Source organism: Pogona vitticeps, chromosome 5 (assembly GCF_051106095.1).
Source record: "Pogona vitticeps strain Pit_001003342236 chromosome 5, PviZW2.1, whole genome shotgun sequence".
Classification (NCBI taxonomy): Eukaryota; Metazoa; Chordata; class Lepidosauria; order Squamata; family Agamidae; genus Pogona; species Pogona vitticeps.
The window spans coordinates 54,390,189-54,407,876 of NC_135787.1; the positions used below are offsets into that span (position 1 = coordinate 54,390,189).

At 41.5% G+C, this 17,688-nt stretch overlaps 1 protein-coding gene and 1 long non-coding RNA gene across 5 annotated transcripts in view; both read left to right on the forward strand.

Moving 5' to 3' along the window:
• The window catches only part of GALNTL6 (polypeptide N-acetylgalactosaminyltransferase like 6), a 640,150-nt gene that overhangs the window by 170,397 nt on the left and 452,065 nt on the right, over positions 1 to 17,688 (forward strand). The window lies entirely within an intron of this gene.
• Positions 4,030 to 17,688, forward strand: part of LOC144589384 (uncharacterized) — a 41,421-nt gene continuing 27,762 nt past the window's right edge. The window contains exon 1 of the long non-coding RNA XR_013545464.1: positions 4,030 to 5,581. This is a non-coding gene — a long non-coding RNA (uncharacterized LOC144589384). The remainder of the gene's footprint in view (positions 5,582 to 17,688) is intronic.

Consider the following 17,688-nt stretch of genomic DNA (forward strand, 5'->3'; position numbering starts at 1 on the left):
CAACATCCAAAAATACAAGATCAGAATACATTCTTGGTGTAGTCTTTAGTAGATGATATGTTTCAGAAGATCTGGTCAGCATCTGCTTGCCTAAGAGCTGTGTTGAGGGACCTGAATGTTGCTAATCCTATATGTAGACTTGCCCATGTATCAGGGTGGGCAAAGGTGACCCTTTAAAAGTTTTTGAATTGTAACTTCCATAATCCTTCTCCATTGCATATGCTCCTTAGAGGTGATAAAAGCTTTAGGCCACAACCATTGAACTCTTATACACTGCCTTTCTTCTATTTTTCTGATTAATTGCACTTCTCTCCAGATTCCTTTTCTGCTTTTCCCACTATCCCTTTTAAGTCAATCATTTAAGTGTTTCTATTAAAGGGCATTGTGAAAGTTATGATAAAATTTGAAAAGTTACCTGGAATAAGTGTTGCAAAACCCCACATCAACCCAAAATATGTTTTTGTACAAAAACAATCCCATCCTGTGGGCTTCATTTTCAACTAAATGTGTGCATCAACAAGGTTGCTGTCTGAAGCAGTTCTGCTTAAAGCCTATATTTATGACTTTTTAAAGGATATTGTTATCCTGTAAGGGTTACAGTCAGCTTGGTGTAGGCTCAGAGAGAGTTGTCAAGTTGAACTGATGCGTTTGGGGTTCCATTTTGTTACAGGGATCATGCAGTGACCTTTTCAAATTCAGATAAATGTACTGATTGCTATGGCAAAGACTAAGCAATGAGGAAAGGAGTTAAACAGTAAGATAACATTATTTAAATTACTTTCTTGCCGTATGAAAAATAAATGAAGGAGTTCCCCCTCACACACTCCCATGTAGTGAACTTGCATATGGGCAATCAATGTCAATCATAGTAGCAGATATTTGAGGTGCTTTCCATTGTACATTAGAAGTCCTCAAACTGCTGTTTCTTCTTTGCCAATGGCAAATTCTGGCTCTTTTTAAAAACCAAGTCTTCTTATTGCAGAGATTGTTAGTATCATGTAGACAGAAGAATACAAACTGATAGCTGTTTGGAAAGAACAGGGAAAAATAGTTTCGAGAGATCTAAAAGCTTAAAAGCCCTTTCGTCAGTCAAAAGTGGAGGGCATAATACAAGAGTTTTTTGAAGAATCCAAAGCAGTTCCTTTTTAGTGTAAATGATGAGAAGCGATATATGACCGATAATCAAAAATGGTGATGATTGGTTGATTTGACAACATAATTTTAAGAAGGCATATTCTGAATGCTAGCCAAGATTATAATCTAAATCAAAAAGTTCTCACCGTAAAAAGATTTACAGAAGATCGATAAATGACACTCGCCAAAATGACACTCGCCAATAAGTTATATCACAGAATTATTCAAGTTCTTTACATTGGTTCAAAAAATGAAGAGAAGCTGGGATTCCTAGGAGTTCATTTTGGAAGGAGAAAACCATTTCAAATGAGCTTGAAGTATGTTTTGTCACAATGTGACTTTCTTGAGAGAAGGAACAGGTATCCTATATAGCAGTGGTCCTCAACCTTGGGCCTCCAGATGTTCTTGGACTTCAACTCCCAGAAATCCTGGCCAGCAGAGGTGGTGGTGAAAGCTTCTGGGAGCTGTAGTTCAAGAACATCTGGAGGCCCAAGGTTGAGGGCCACTGCTATATAGAGCTTAGAGGAAAACATTTTTTTGAAGTACAGCTCCCAGGCGTCCTCTGTCAGCATGGCCACCAATCTTGAATACAAGAAAGAGCAGAACTTTTGAATGACAATTGGGTCCACCAACAGCTGCCATTCTAAGGTGGGGTCCCTGTTTCGCTGTAAATGATTCTCTTCTCTATCTCTCCTTCTTTCTTTGGCCTTGTTCTCACGTAATGGCAAGCAACAGCAAAATTCTTCTTCTCGCATCATCAGTGGGTGAGGTATTTTGAGGTAATTGCAACAAGGGAAGAATAATAATTTTTCATGCCCTTTAGGAAGGCTAGTCAGATAACACAATGTACATAAAATGATCATGGCTGCTGCTTTGTTTTGTGGACTTTTAAGGATTAGAAACATTTGAGGGGTTGTTTCCATCTTGTAAGGGAACCAGCCACTTGGGGAGTGTGTGTGTGTGTGTGTGTGTGTGTGTGTGTGTGTGTGTGTGTGTGTGTGTGTGTGTGTGTGTGTGTGTGTGTGTGTGTGTGTGTGTGTGTGTGTGTGTGTGTTGCGTATTAGTTTTGTACACAGACAAATTTGAGAGATGTTTCTGGCAGAGAGGGGGAATTGGAACTCCTTGTTTTTGATCTAATTAATTGTAAATAGATTAACATTTTTAATCTTTTCTCTTACCAATATATCAGAGATAGTTATTGAGACTATAAGTGCCAACTGACGACTAAAGGGGTGGTCTACTTTGGGGAGATTTGAAGCTAATTCTGTTCTGTCAGTCCCTGCACTTCTGCTGTGCAGCTAGAGATTTTTATCCAAAATTGAAACCTCTACAACAGGTGAGAAACCATCTTTTAGTCCATTTAAGGTCAGCAAGGCTAGCTTAGGAGGTGCACATGGCAACACTTCTGTCAACGATAATTTCCACACTGAGGCAGAACAAGGCCTATGGTAATCAGCAGCCATATTTGACAGGTGTGCAAAATGCTGAATCATGCAGTCTGGGATGATGCAATGTCCACACTGATTTGCTGTATGTAAATGTGCATGTATATAACTGTGTGGACCTGTGAAGAAGATGTACAGATCTCTTCTATGAATGTCATGCTGTCATGCTGCTGGTTTGTACTGGTGAACTTCTGTATATATTGTAAATACACTTGGTGAAGGAAAAAGCTGTCTTTGTGGGATTCAACTGGACTGCTTGGACTGGGACAAAACTCTGCTAACTTACTCCATCAACTTTGTTATTTCCTCCTGTCTTAAAGAATCTGTTGTGTGTTGGGTTTACAAGACAGATTGGGGATTGTGTTGGTGTACCGCCCACCCTGCTACATACCAACAGTCTCCCTGCCTGAGCTGACGGAGGTAGTCTCGGACTGGACTCCCAGGCTGTTGGTGTTGGGGGATCTCAACATCCATGCCAAGGCTCCCTTGACTGAGGTGGCTCAGGACTTCATGGCTGCCATGACAACCATGGGACTGTCTCAATGTGTCATTGGCCCAACGCATGAGAAGAGCCATACTTTGTACCTGGTTTTCTCAACAGACTGAAAGATGCTGGTTTGGATGTGGAAGGGCTGGTTGTGACCCCATTGTCATGGTCAGAACATTCCTGGTCAAGTTTAGTCTGTTAGCTTCTTCTCTCCTCTGCAAGGGTGGGGGATCTATTGAAATGACCCGCCCTTGGAGACTAATGGATCCGAATGATTTCCTGAATACTCTGGAGGATTATCCCTCTGATGTAGTTGGCACTCCTGTTGAGTCTCAGGTCACCCTGTGAAATAGGGAGATGACCTGGACAGTTGACACGATTGCACCTAAGCGCCTTCTCCCTGCACGCATAGCCCAGACAGCTCTTTGATAAAAATCTGAACTGCAGGCCATGAAAGGAAGAGAGCTGGAGTGCAGGTGGAGGGAAATCTCGCTGGGAGTCCGATCGAACACGACTTAGAGCTCATTATTGGGCCTATTTTATGGCAATACAGTTGGCAAAATGGCAATATTTCACCATTGTATTGCTTCCTCAGAACATCTAGCAGAGCTGTTTTGGGTGGTCTGGTATCTTCGTCAACCGGGAAATCCGGTGGAGGCCCCAGACTGCTCATCAGCTCACTGTGATGAGTCTGCCATTCATTTTGAGGGGAAATCGCTCAGATTCACAGTGGGCTGGACTCCACTGTTACTGCAAAATCGGAAGATGTGTCCAGTGTGCTGTGCTTAGGTTAAGTATTAATGGATGAGTTTCAATTGCTGAGACCCAAGGATGCGGACAGGGTGCTTGGATCTGTCCATTCTACCACCACTCCACTCGACCCTTGCCCATTTTGGCAAATTGGAAGATCTGCCAGGGAGGGTTCGCACCTGAGTCTAGGAGGCCGTGAACGCTTCTTTGAGAGAGGGAGTGGTCCCTACCACCTTGAAAGAGGAGATAATTCAATCACTCCTTAAAAAGCCTAACCTGGATCCAGGACTGGTGGTTAACTATTGACCAATGGCAAACCTCCCTTATTTGGGCAAGGTGTTGTAGTGTGTTGTGGCTGGGCAGCTCCAGGTGCTGCTGGATGAAACAGATTTTCTGGATCCATTTCAGTTGGGTTCCAGCCCAGGTTTTGGTATGGAGACTGCCTTGGTTGCCCTATACAATACCCTTTGTTGGGAGAGACAGGGGGAGTGTGACCCTGTTGATACTCCTGAACCTCTCAGTGGCTTTCGATGCCATCGACCATGGTATCCTTCTGGATAAGCTGGCTGGTTTGGGAGTCGGGGGCACTGCTTTACAATGTTTCTGCTCCTTCCTGGTTGACCATGTCCAGAAGGTGGTGCTGGGGGACAGTTGCTCTGCCCCATGGCATTTATGTCATGGGGTTCCTCAGGGCTCGACACTGTCCCCCATGCTGTTTAACATCTGCATGGAACCACTGGGAGAGGTCATCAGGAGGTTTGGGCTGAGGAGTCAGCAATATGCTGATGACACTCAGCTCTACCTATCATTTCCCACCAATCCAGGTGAGATGGTTTTTGTGCTGAACTAGTGTCTGGACCTGATAATGGACTTGATGTGAGGTAATAAATTGAAACTCAATCCAGACAAAATGGAAGTGCTGTTACTGGGTGCTTCGCTGGACAGGCTAGAGGGCCATTTCCCTGCCCTGAATGGGGTTGCACTCCCCCTAAGGGACAGAGTCCGCAGCCTAGGGGTGCTCCTGGACCTGGAAGCCCAGGTGGACTTGGTGGCCAGGAGCGCTTTCCTTCAGCTGTGGAAAATATACCAGCTACAGTCCTACCTGGGCGAGCACAGTTATGCATGCACTAGTAACATCCCATATAGATTACTGCCATGCGCTGTACGTGGGGTTGCCTTTGAAGACGGTCCGGCGACTGCAGCTGGTCCAGAATTGAGCTGCGCGGCTGGTGAGTGGTGGGGCCGCTAGAGAGCACATCAAGCCGATTCTGTATAATTTACATTGGTTACCAGTTGCTGCCCGGGCCCAATTCAAAGTGCTTGTTTTGACATATAAAGCCCGAAATGGCTTGGGCCCTGGATACTGAAGGACCACCTCCTTCCATATGAGCCTACCCAGCAGTTAAGGTCTAGCCAGGGGCCCTTTTGAAAGAGCCGTCCTTCAAGGAGGTAAGAGGGACGGCTTGTAGAGAAAGGGCCTTTTCGCCAGCTGCCCCCAGACTATGGAATGCCCTCCCAACTGAGATTCGTTGTGCTGAGGATGACGTTTCAGTGCCAGGTCAAAACCTTTCTGTTCCAGAAGATTTTTAATTGAAATAATATCAACTGTGGGTCCTGATGGCAGTTTTTTAGAGGACTGTATTTTAATTGTATTTTAATTGTTTTATCTTTTAATCTTTTTATTACATTTAAATTTTTGTAAGCTGCCCAGAGACCTTTGGGTAGTGTGGGTGGTATATAAGTTAAGTTAAATTAAGTTAAGTATGTAGAAAGAAAGAAAGAAAGAAAGAAAGAAAGAAAGAAAGAAAGAAAGAAAGAAAGAAAGAAAGAAAGAAAGAAAGAAAGAAAGAAAGAAAGAAAGAAAGAAAGAAAGAAAGAAAGAAAGAAAGAAAGAAAGAAAGTTGCAGATCTGAAGCTGGCACTGTTTCTTAGATGCATCTGCATTTGCCACAAACTAAAAAGAACATAACACACAGGTAGTAAAGGGTGATGGGAGTTGCAGTCCAGCAGTATCTGCTCAACAATATCCTGGATAGTACAGTAAGGCAAAGAGTGCTGCTGCAAGGATTTACTGGCATGTATTTCTGTGTAACCTGCTAAGGAATTGGTATGCCTTCTTCATTTGAAACACATCAGATCTCCAAATAAGAGCCTTTGATACTTAAAGCTTTGGTTCTGCCATGAATTAAGACCTTCAATCAAGGTCTGTTTTGCAACTCTTCTGCTTGAGCTAGTAAGAAGGAATCAAGTGTTTCCCATACATCATTATGCCAAGTTTGACATCTCAAAGAAGTTCCTATCAGTGCCGCCACTTTAATTGACTGACCCAGCAGTTGCCACTCTTCACTTGCCATGTTCCCTGCAGCTCTCTATTGATGCTCTGCAAAAGCTTCATTGAGGCAGCTGCACTGGAATTTAATTTTCCCCCCTTTCCATTCGCATTTCCTTTTTTGCTCCTTTAAATAGACTACTCTGTGCTCTTGTCTTGGCAGAGAAATATTCTGAAGAAGTATATTAACAATTGCAATAGCCTGGAGCGCTCATTAAACTTGAAACACAGTAAACATTTTTATATGAAGAATAGGAGAGTGTGCACCATTGGCTAAACAACAAATGTGTCAAAATGATGCATTAGTTGAATTTTGACTGGATGTTCTTCTTTGTACATTTCTTTCCTTATGCTTTGTTGGGTTGAGTTGGGTTGGGTTTGATTTCGGCTTTGACATGAGCTTTCCTTGAGGTGATAATACAGAGCCCCTTGAAAAAATATATAGCTAACATTTCTTGAGCTGTCCATAGATCTGATAAGAACAGATCATCTGAAAAATTCTTATATATTGATTTTTAGGGGTGCGGGGGCACAGCTACATTTATCAGCAGAAAGAGAAGGTAAACTATGACACTGAGAAAAGGCTAAAGTTCAGGAAACACAAGTGGGTAGTTAATCATCTTCTGTGTTGAATGATGTAATAATATATATTTCTTTATGACAGATCTTTTGTCATCTCTGTTGTTTTTTCTGAACTAATAAGTATTTTTTTAAAAAATTAAATAATAAATATTTAGGCACAGATTATTGGCTGTGGCCTACATAAAGAATCCTTATATTGATTCATTTTATTGGTCCATCTGGTCTAGCTTTCTTTGGAGGTCAGCAGCTTCTCTTTCCTGAGCAACCCCTTTCTTTCTCATTCTCTGAGGGTTCCCATTCCCATTCTTTCCTCCTTCACTGAAAAGTCTCCACTCCCCTGTGGTTTGTAGGTCAGCAGCTTCTCTTTTTCTGAGATTTTAGGAGTAAAATCTAAGACCAAGAAACTGCTACATGTGAGGTCAAGAGCAACGTTTTTGGATGAGGGCTATCAGTCTTTGCCCTGCTGCAACAAGAATGCCTATGGGTCATGATGGTGTTTCTTAACTCCATGCCTTGGTCCAAATGAGATGTTGGGCCTAAGTCAAGAGCAAAAGAAAGAGACTCAAGAAGGATTTGATGGGTCCTTGCATTTGGGCCCTTTGTGGGATTTGAAGCAATATAAGGCTCAACTACATTGCAAAATATCCTGACATTTCTGCTGTATTTACCACAGTCCATGTTCAACTCATTTCTTGCTGACTATACAATGTAAAGCTAATCACAAGCGAGCCAGTTCCCTTTTCTTGGTAATTCGTTGTATCTACCTCCTGAACATCTTCTGTGTGTGCTCATCTCTCTGTCTGGCTCTGCACTGCTCTCTTTCCCTGCCCTTCCCTTCATACCCAGAAAGAGAGAAATGATGGTGGCAGAGAAAAGAAGGTAGAAGAGATAGTGCAAGAGGTAGAAGGATGGCAGAAAAAAGTAAGAGTGAGAGAGATGAATCAAATTAACTACTGTAGTTTGCTCAGTGGAGGATCACCCTTTGGGATTGGGGCTTGAATGAGCAACTGGCTTCTTGTTATCTCGGCTGTGTTAAAATTTGGGAGAATGTTTAGGTGGAAACATGGAAATTGTGTGCTGGGTGGGGTACCTTCTTTCTTTGCTTCTTATTCAGATGTGATCAAAGTAACTTTACATGTGGGAGAAAATGTGAAAGGAAGTGATTCAGTGACAATCTTCTTAGGGACAGTCTTTTGCAAAAGGAGATTGTAGAAAGCAATGTTGATCTGATGCAGCTCTATCCTCTGACAGAACCATTTTTTAAAAATACAAAAAATATATACATCTTCCCTAGAAAGTGGAAGGTGATCAATGAAGGGAGAATTTCCAGGTTATGTGCCACAACCCACCACGCTGAAGACAGCACTTCATTGTTACCCTAGGATCTGTCCCCCACTGCCCCTTCTGACCAGTCTCTGGGGCGCTGTTGATCCTGGTGAAAATGTTATGTGGAATCTGTCCTGTGTAGACAATTACAATGATTTGAGCAGCAGAAACTCCCAGCAGCAAAATTCAAAAACCCTGAACCATTCTGACTAAATGTGGGGAAAACTTATCTGTGTAGCGAAGCCCACAGACACATAGACCACCACACTGAGTCTTCGAGCCCAGATGCCACTTGGAGATAGGAGATGGTTGTCTGGGCTTTCAGGTCACTTCACACACCAAACTCTCCTTCTCTTCCAGTGTTGTTTGCCCTACATTTGCCTCCCTCCTTGAGACCAAGCAAAGGCTGGGGCAAATTACGTCATCTGGTGCTCTGATACCTGACTACCTTATTGTTTGCCCTATTTGGCAGCGTTTTTCCATTATCTCAGGCAGAGGAATTTCTCATAAGCTTGATTCTTTTAAACTATATATGCCTGGTACTGAACCGAAGACCTCCTGCATAAGACCATAAGAAGTTCTATGCCGGATCAAATTAAAGGCCACACTAATCTTTTTGCTCATGGTGACATTAGACGAGGCACCTTCTCTTGCATTCTGATCTTCAAAGCCATGCTCCCTCAGATCTTGAAAGCAATATAAAGAAATAACGATAAGAACAATGAAAGCAATAATAATGTGCTGTCAGTTAAATTCAGACTTATGGTGATCCTTTACAAGGTCTTCTAGGTATGGAATACTCAGAAGTGGAATACTCATTCTCTTTTCTGGAGTTTTCTGGAACTGGGCAGCTTGGTCAAGGCCACCAGACAGACTCTTCTCCCATGAAGCACAGCAGGGAATTTAACTCCTAATTTTTGGCTCTGCAGCCAGGTATCCAACTCAATGTGCTATCCAACCAACTCGTAGAAGTAATATAGGCAACACCAAAACACATGTTCTCTGTGTTTAACCACCACTGTGATCTGTGATCTGCCTCAAATAAGGCCTCACTAAACAATCCCATCTATCTAACAATACATTTTAGATATAGCAGTTTCGGTGCAAATTTTCTATATTGTCGTGTTTTCTTAAAAGGGGATGAAGCTAACTTTCATATATTATTTTATTCAAATTTACATGCATTATGTGGTAAATTTGGTGACTTCCTCTCAATGCCCATGAGACATATCCACGAACGGTCTGTTGATCGCATACCTCCGGGATTCTTAAGGCGTATGTCTGTTGAGGGAGAGAAGAACCATTCATGAATAAAATATTATCTCATACAGGGAAAAGAAAGCATAAAATGACACTGGCAGTGCTACACAACTAGAAATAATTACTTCTAGAAGATAATGGATTGAAGTGAACTCAGCTGTGTATAAGTGTGCGTACTGATGAACTTGATCTAAAATTTAGTTAGGCAGATATAACAATAGCACACAAAGGATGAGAGAAGGGTTAAGGAGAGCACAGTACCCCTCCATTATTCTGGGTGAGATTTATTGTGGCTGTCTGTTGGGTATAACTTTGTTTTCAATTACCTATATATTTAAGATAAATAACCAGTAGGCAATAAATAAAGATGAATATGTTCTTGTCTGTCCCTGGAAACATTCTATGTCAGACTGGAGGCTCCAGATTATGAACAATGTTTTGGCCTTTGTGATTTACATTGATGAAACCAAGTAATCATAATTAAGTATTCTTTTTATTTGTCTGTTTCAAAAACATCATATAGTAGAAAGTTGAAACTACATTAATACAAGACTTTCTTTTTGCAAACTATTAAACAACTGTTAAATGGTTTCGCCGTCTGGTGAGTTAGATCAAGATGCTTGCCCAAGGCCAGACAAGTGGGAATCTCCATAGCACCATTAGCCATGCAAATTCTATGTCATTATGGCTGATCTGCCAAGAGGGGTTTTGAATTCCTGATCCTTCCAACCCTCTGAGCTAAGCCAGTTAAAGATCATCTCTTTTTCTTTTCTTTTTGCTTCCCTTCCCTTCTTCTTTTCTCCTCTCTTATTCTTTTTCTTTTCTTTTGCCAGCATCAGGCTCTCTCTATTTATCCTGTGTCTGCATGTTTTGCTGAAACTTCAGTCCCTCTGGAGACGGTAAGATCATGGGACCGCTGTGTGATAGGCTTATAAATGATAACAATTTTGTGCCATCAAGTCAGTTCTGACTTAATGGTAACCCTTTTCATGGTTTTTTATGTAGAGAGTACTCAGTAGTAATTTACCGTTCTCTTCTTTTAGGGATGCCCTGGAACTGTGCAGCTTGCCCAAGGCCGGACAGGCTGGCTCTTCGGGCATGTACAGTGAGAAATTGAACTCCCAGTCTCTGGATTTGCAGCCAGAAACCTAACATGCCAATCTAAAGAGGAGTGGCACCCCTTTAATTTTTGAATTAAAGTTATTTAAATTTTTGATCCAAACAATATACTTCTTCAATAAAAGCAACAGCTGGACAGTAAATGGATTAAAGTATTCCTCATGCTTGAGACCTTGAGGCTGATGTGAGAGGCTATCAAGAACATGAAGCAATTTATTTTTATAGTTTGACTTTTTGAACATGCAATCTCTGAGCAACAGACAGATGTTCAATTTTTCCTTTCTCTTTTCTGCCAAATATAATGAATTGGTAAACGTAGAGGAAATAGCATAACACATAATTTTTTTAAAAAAAGAAAAATGGATACATTCTCAAGGAGTGTAGGATATGTAGCACACAGAGAAACAATGAAAATATTCACTTACTGTCAGCTGCTAGCATAATTAATGAATATACATTGATGGTCAGAATTATCTTTCCACACTACAACATTTCTCTAACTTTGGAGAAAAACAATATTCTTAGGGAGACTGGGACTCAATTCAATAAACAAACAGCAACTTCAGCTCGCAGATCCTTTCAGTGTAACAGCTTTCCACAATCATCTGATCATTTTTATCCATCACTGAAAACATAGATAGAGAAACAGAAGCCAGATTATTTTGCATGGAAACTGCGTAGTCCACAGCAGAGTAGCCACTTGTGGCCCTCCAGATGATAAATCACAACTAGCCAGCACAGCAAATGGTGATGGATGATGATGGGAGTTACAGTTCAGCGAGATCTTAAAAGTCCAATATTGTCTACAAAAGTGCTAGATGGAAATATACTCTGAACCTCCTTGCAATCATTGTATGGGTCCCAAATGTTGGTTCATCCCTGGGGCACTGCAGTGAGTTCATCTACTCAGGAGAGCTTCGTTTGTGCATCAGGTGGTTCAGTGATGGACAAATTCTGTACAGACCACAGCATGATTTTAGTAGACTTGATTTAAATCAACATGCCAAATGGATGCTTGTGCTCTAGTTTTTAGGGTGGCCACTAAAACAATACCAAACGTGTGTGTGTGTGTGTGTGTGTGTGTGTGTGTGTGTGTGTGTGTATTTGCATGAAAAACTGCAAATACCTCACTTATTTGCTTGTTTGTGTGTGTGTTTGTTTTTTATAGGCTGCCTTCTTCCTGCTAAGGGGACCCCAGGCAGCTCTCAATATTAAAAAGAATAGAATTTAAAATGCAAGTTAAACATTAAAGAAACAATTAAACTATACACTAATTAAAATATAATTGCCTAATTAAAAGCAAGTAAACATCAAAACTATCTTAACTTTTAAAAAGCATTCATTGACTTAGTCATGATTATTTAAAGCCTACCTGAAAACATGGGTCTTCCGCTGTCAGGAGAAGGATAAAAGGGAGGGGGCCAGCTGGATCTTCCAAGGGAGAGCATTCAGTTTGGGAGCTGCCACAGAGAAGGCCCTTATGGGGGATTCAAAGAATCAGGTGTTCTATTTTACCTTTTTCTCAGTCTGCTGTCTGGGTCCTAACTGTGGACAAACAACCCCTTCTCATGGTTCTTTGAACCAGACATGGACCACCAAACAGCCCTTCAAATTGACTAAGCTTTCCAACAGAAGACTGCCCTCTCTGAAGAAGGACACATTGCCACCCTGTTATTCATCAATATCAACTGTCTTTCTTCCACAATCAGCAAGAGTTTACATGATAGGCCTTGAAGGTAGAGATATTGCAGTATATGGATCATAAAGAGTCATGCTTTAATGTGGGAATCATCATTAAGGGCAGGTGGTACCTGAACAATTTATATTTGCTTATCTAAAAGAGAGTACAAGATCCTTTGTGGCAAACAGCAATGGAACAGATTTTGATTTTTCGCTGTTGCAGAGGGATGGGAGGCTAAAGTCCTCAGTTGCTGTTGTAAAAAAAGTCTCAGTTGTTGTTGTAGACAACAGCTGAACCTGTTTTTACAGGAAACAGAGCCTGAGGGCAGCTGAGGGTGACGGCAAATTCTGAGCAAGGAAGCAGAATGTAATAAATGTGTTGTGAAGATTATTCCCACTTCTGAGCACAAGCCTGGTTCACTCACATCTCTGCTATGAATCTTTTAAGAAAATTTGCAGACTCTGAAGTATCTAGCACAACAGCTAGATATTTCACAATAGCACTTAGTATGGCAATGGACAGGACTACTAGGTCTTCAGACACTGGGTGAAATCTCAAGGATTCACTATGCTCTTCTGGGTCTACAGAAAAGGAGACAAATTTGTGGGGGAACAATGCTGGATGAGGAGAAAGTTGTATTGAATAGTGATTAGAGGGTTTCACAATAAGAAACTATCCCTTCCTCCCTCCCAACTGCCACTAGAGCTCATTAGCTAAGTGTAGAGGTATGTATTACTCATATAATTTTTGTTTAGGAAATCCACCAGTTTTTCTCACTTTCTCCTACACACATGCACTCACACATTAGACTGCAATTGTTATACAAAGACTTGGCCACTGTGATATTGTAAGTACCCACTTTTTATGATTTCACAAAGGCTTGCTCCAGCCCCCTACAAGAGATGTGCATGGTGGAAATGTTTGTGTTCACTTTGTTGCAGTTTTCCCCCCAGGTGTGTGAGTGTGCCTGACTTGTATTTTTCATGCACTGGTCATTTTGTTTTACATGAAAGAGAATGGCTGTTTCAAATCATTCATGCCATGTCACTCCAATTATGTTTTCTGGTACTCCAAAAGGTCTATGGAACACAATTTAAAACAATTCAAAAAACCAGAGGATAGGCAACAGATAATCAATCTACTCTAAAAGCAGGCTACAAAAGCCACCAACCACCACAACCACACAGCCCAATGACACACTGGGACATCACAAATGTCACCTCTTGGCCTACCAAGCACTCCCACAGATGAAAGCACTAGAGTATTCCCAACCAAATAACCATTATTAAAATGAACTATAAGGAATATCACCTCCCCTCACACGAGAAAAGACTAGCAAAAAACAATACAAAACAAACCAGACCAAAACCTTACTACAGCCTCTTCTCCCAAAAAACCAAGAATAGTAGGCAGGTCTATAAAGGAAAAAAAATACAATCAACCTTCCCCCAAAACAAAAATACAGTGGTGCCTCGCTTAACGAGCACACCGTATAACGATTAAATCGCATAGCGATCCGTTTTTTCGGATCGCTATGCGATCGCACGTTTTTCCTATAGGGAAAAATTCGCTTTGCGAAGACCGGTAAGCGTTTCGCTTACCGATCTTCACGAAACGACCCCTGCCGATCAGCTGTTCGGCGGCCAAAATGGCCGCCGGAAGCTGGGAAATGGCCTAAAATGGCCGCACGCAGCATTTTCACGCCCTCGTTAAGCGAGGCGAGGGCGCGAAAATGGCTGCCGGCCATTAGAAAGCTTCGTTGAACGGTGAGTATTTGGCTCATTTGGAACGCATTAAACCATGTTTAATGCGTTCCAATTGAAATCCCTGCCCCGTTCAACGATGCTTCAGCATAGCGAAGGTTAATCCGGAATGGATTAACCTCGCTATGCGAGGCACCACTGGACTAAAATATAGGGACATTTCTCATGCACAACCACTGCTTGATGCTTTGTGTTCTCTTCTGAGAGTCCAGCAAGTAAGGCAGGTGGCTCAGGCCAAGGCAACAAAAATAATCCAGGAAACGAAAGGGCCAGGGGATGAAACCCAAACAGGGGGAAATATCCCCAAATAAATCAGGAGGTTAAAAATCCAAAAAATATTCTAAGGATGCAACCTGGCACTGATAGGCTGTCTAGTGGCAACATCAAAAATAATCAAAGAAAGTGGGGGGAATCATCTAAAAATCAAAATGAAAAAGCACCTAAGTGAAGAATCCAAGATGAATGCACAAAAGCAGGCAGTATACTGTTAAGAAAAATTGTTTGGTACAGTGTAAGAAGACTTGGATTACTGTGATGTTGAAAGGTCTGCCTTGGATTCATATTGAAATAATTCTATCATTTTTGAGATTGTATCCTAATACTGTACAGTTTTTCCCACTCTTTTGTATGAGGGCTACTCATAAAAGGAACAGCAGGTAAGTTTGGCCTTGGAGTTCAAAATGAAGCAATGCAAAAACTAATATAGTTTTGTCAAGAGAACAATCTGGTCATCACAAACACTCTTTTCCAACAGCACAAGAGGCGACTCTACACATGGACATCAGTAGATTGATTATATTATCTGCAGCCAAAGATGAAGAAGCTTTATACAGTCAGCAAAACAAGACCTGGAGCTGATTGTGGCTCAGATCATCCGTTTCTTATAGCAAAACTCAAGCTTAAACTGAATAAAGTAGAAAAAACCACTGGGCCACTCAGGTACAATCTAAACCTAATTCTTTATGAATACACAGTGTGTACACACACACACACATACACACACACACACACACACACACACAGAGAGAGAGAGAGAGAGAGAGACAGACAGACAGACAGACAGACATATATAAATGTGTGAATTGTGTAAGTTGTTCAGAATTGTGTAGGTAAATGATGGTAGAAGTTGTGTAAGTTGTTCAGAATTGTGTAGGTAAATGATGGTAGAAGTTGCCCCATTGGATCTGTTGTCTGGATCATGTTGATCAAACAGGCAGTGCTTTGGGGCTTACTCGGCCGATGCACTCTGCTTCACAAAGGGAAGGCGTTCATTTTGCACAGAGACTTGGGCACAAGTTACAGAAACTTCTGCTGAAAAAGATTTTCTCGTTTCAAGGAGATGAACAGATTTCTTCACATTCTGAGGAACAGAAAGTTACTGTAACTTAAAACTGGTGTGGGGAACTAAGAGCACTGGGTGGTTACAATTCCTGGTTCTCCAAATAGACCTTAGAAGCACTGAAAGCTGTATTTCCTAACTTTCCTGCTGCCTGTGTTGTATGGGATGTACTCTGGGGTGCATTTTAATTCTGGTTCAGGGCAGACATCTATCTACTTAGGTATTATCTAGTCATGTAAGCTCATCATCCAGAGAAGGGAGCACTCTGGGCTCCATATTCTCCATTCCTGATTTGGTCAAGCTCCTACCTATGGAGAGTCATAAGCCTGAAGAAGGAGAGGTCCATGGAGGCTTTACATGCAATTCAACATCCTGACTTTCTAAGGTCCCAACTCACATGCAGAATTTGCTTAAGATAACATTGGAGCCCTTCATCTTCATTTTCAATGAGACAGAAAGTTTGTTAACCCTCACATATACAAAAGCGATGGAAATGATGATGGGGGGGGGTGAGACTAAAGTTCTCCTAATTTCTCAAATGCACATGCTCAAATAGAAAATGCCTGAAAAGATCTTGTGTTGTTTGTGGGTTGAGGATGCATAGCATAGTACCATGTGTTGTGCATGCTTCCGGGCTCTGTGTTCAAGATTTGTTCATGATAACTAACATCATACAATTAGACTGGTTAATATTAGCAATAGGCTACCATCTTTCACCACACTGGAGGGCAGTAAGCCAATGTAAGGAAGTCAGGACAGGCCAAAGGATGCATGCAAATCTGGTCTCCAGCAGAGCGAAGTAGCTTGGGGGAGAGCACTGAAGGAGCAGCCAGGAGACTGCTCTTGTTGACCCTTGCATTTGCCACAAAAGGCAGTTGCCTCAGTCAGTCGAATGACAGGACCAGCTCTACTTCCTAAAAAAGGATATCTATAGCAGACAAAATGCACAAAACAAATTACAAGCTTTGAATTGGACATTGTGGCTTAGATCTTCTAATTCTATTGCTCTCATCATAACAAGTTTAGTTATTTGTAACCTTTCCTGTACTTCAGTGAACTATTAGCATCATTTGTATGAAATTGCTATCCTAATTAATGTTTGCCTGTAAGACCAGTTATTTTAGAAGTCCATGCTTGCAGAATTGCTTACAGTACAAATTACAGTAATTGAGAAATGCTTTTTGTTTTGGTTTGGTTTTGTTTTAAACCAAACCTGGGAGCTTCAAAATCTTAGGATTCTTCCTTGGTCCTAATGGTGTTGTCATTGTTGGGGGATAATTTTGTTGCATTGTTATTTCCCTTCTGAAATCAAAATATTTTGTTTACAAAACCTGTTCAGAGTCATCTGCATTCTGGGGAGAAACAGACAGATGATAATAAGAAAATAAATAGAATAAATCTGTTGCTTCCTTGTTCACAACAAAGAAAATAGCATCTCATTTATACTGGTATACCAAAATTACAAAGCGACTCATAGCTACCATTGAAAAGGTAGCTCTACTGTATTCTTTGGGAAGATGTTGAGAAACAGGAGGTTGATATCATGAAATGTTTTGTGCCGAATAACACTTTTAGTCCTTAAAGTGCCACAAAGTTTCTTGAGTAAAACCAATTGAGATGACTTAGGGGATGAAGTGGAAGTAAGGGGGACCCTGGGGTGAGGTGGAGAGTGATTATCTTACACTGGAATTCTTGATTCCAGAGGAAGCAAAAGAGGAGTGTAGTCACACATGTATGCTAGGTTTGTGGAAAGCCAATTTTTTTTTAAAAAAAATCTCAAATCATAAGTAAGGTTCCATGGTTTGAGATCCTAACAAGAAAAAGAGTCCAAGATGGGTAGGAGTTACTTTAAAAGGAAATTATAAAGGCACAACTAAAAACAATTACAGTACAGTAGTCAGTTCTGGAGATCACCAACACATGCATCAAAATCCTGAGGGCCTCCTCATTTGGTAAGGTCAGAGCTGGGCGATATGTCTCAGCTGATTAAAGGGTGACCCGGACATGACTGCAATTTCAAGAGTCCTGAGAGAGAGCTGGGTCCAGGAGAATGCCCAGGTTCCAATCCTGATCCGTAAGTGGAAGGTCTATACCCCCAAGCCTATCAGAGGGGCCCCCTCCCAAAAGGATGATCTCTATCTTGTCCAGGTTCAGCTTGAGCCTGTTAGTAGTCTAGGTCCATTCCAGCAACGAAACCACCACTCCAGCATCTGGACTGGAGAGGGAGAGATAGAGTTGTGTAGCATCCATGTACAGCATCCTGCCCCCTGTCCCCACATGGCTTAACAAAGATGTTAAAGAGCATAAGGGAGATTGATGACCCCTGAGGAATCCCAGAACTGATGAGTGCTCCAATGCTGGAGACATTCAAGAGAAAACTAGACAACTATCTGGTGGGTATGTACTTTGATTTGGAAGTAGTAGGATTATGTCCTAGGTCCCAGAGCAACATGCTGCCCTCAGTGTTATGGAT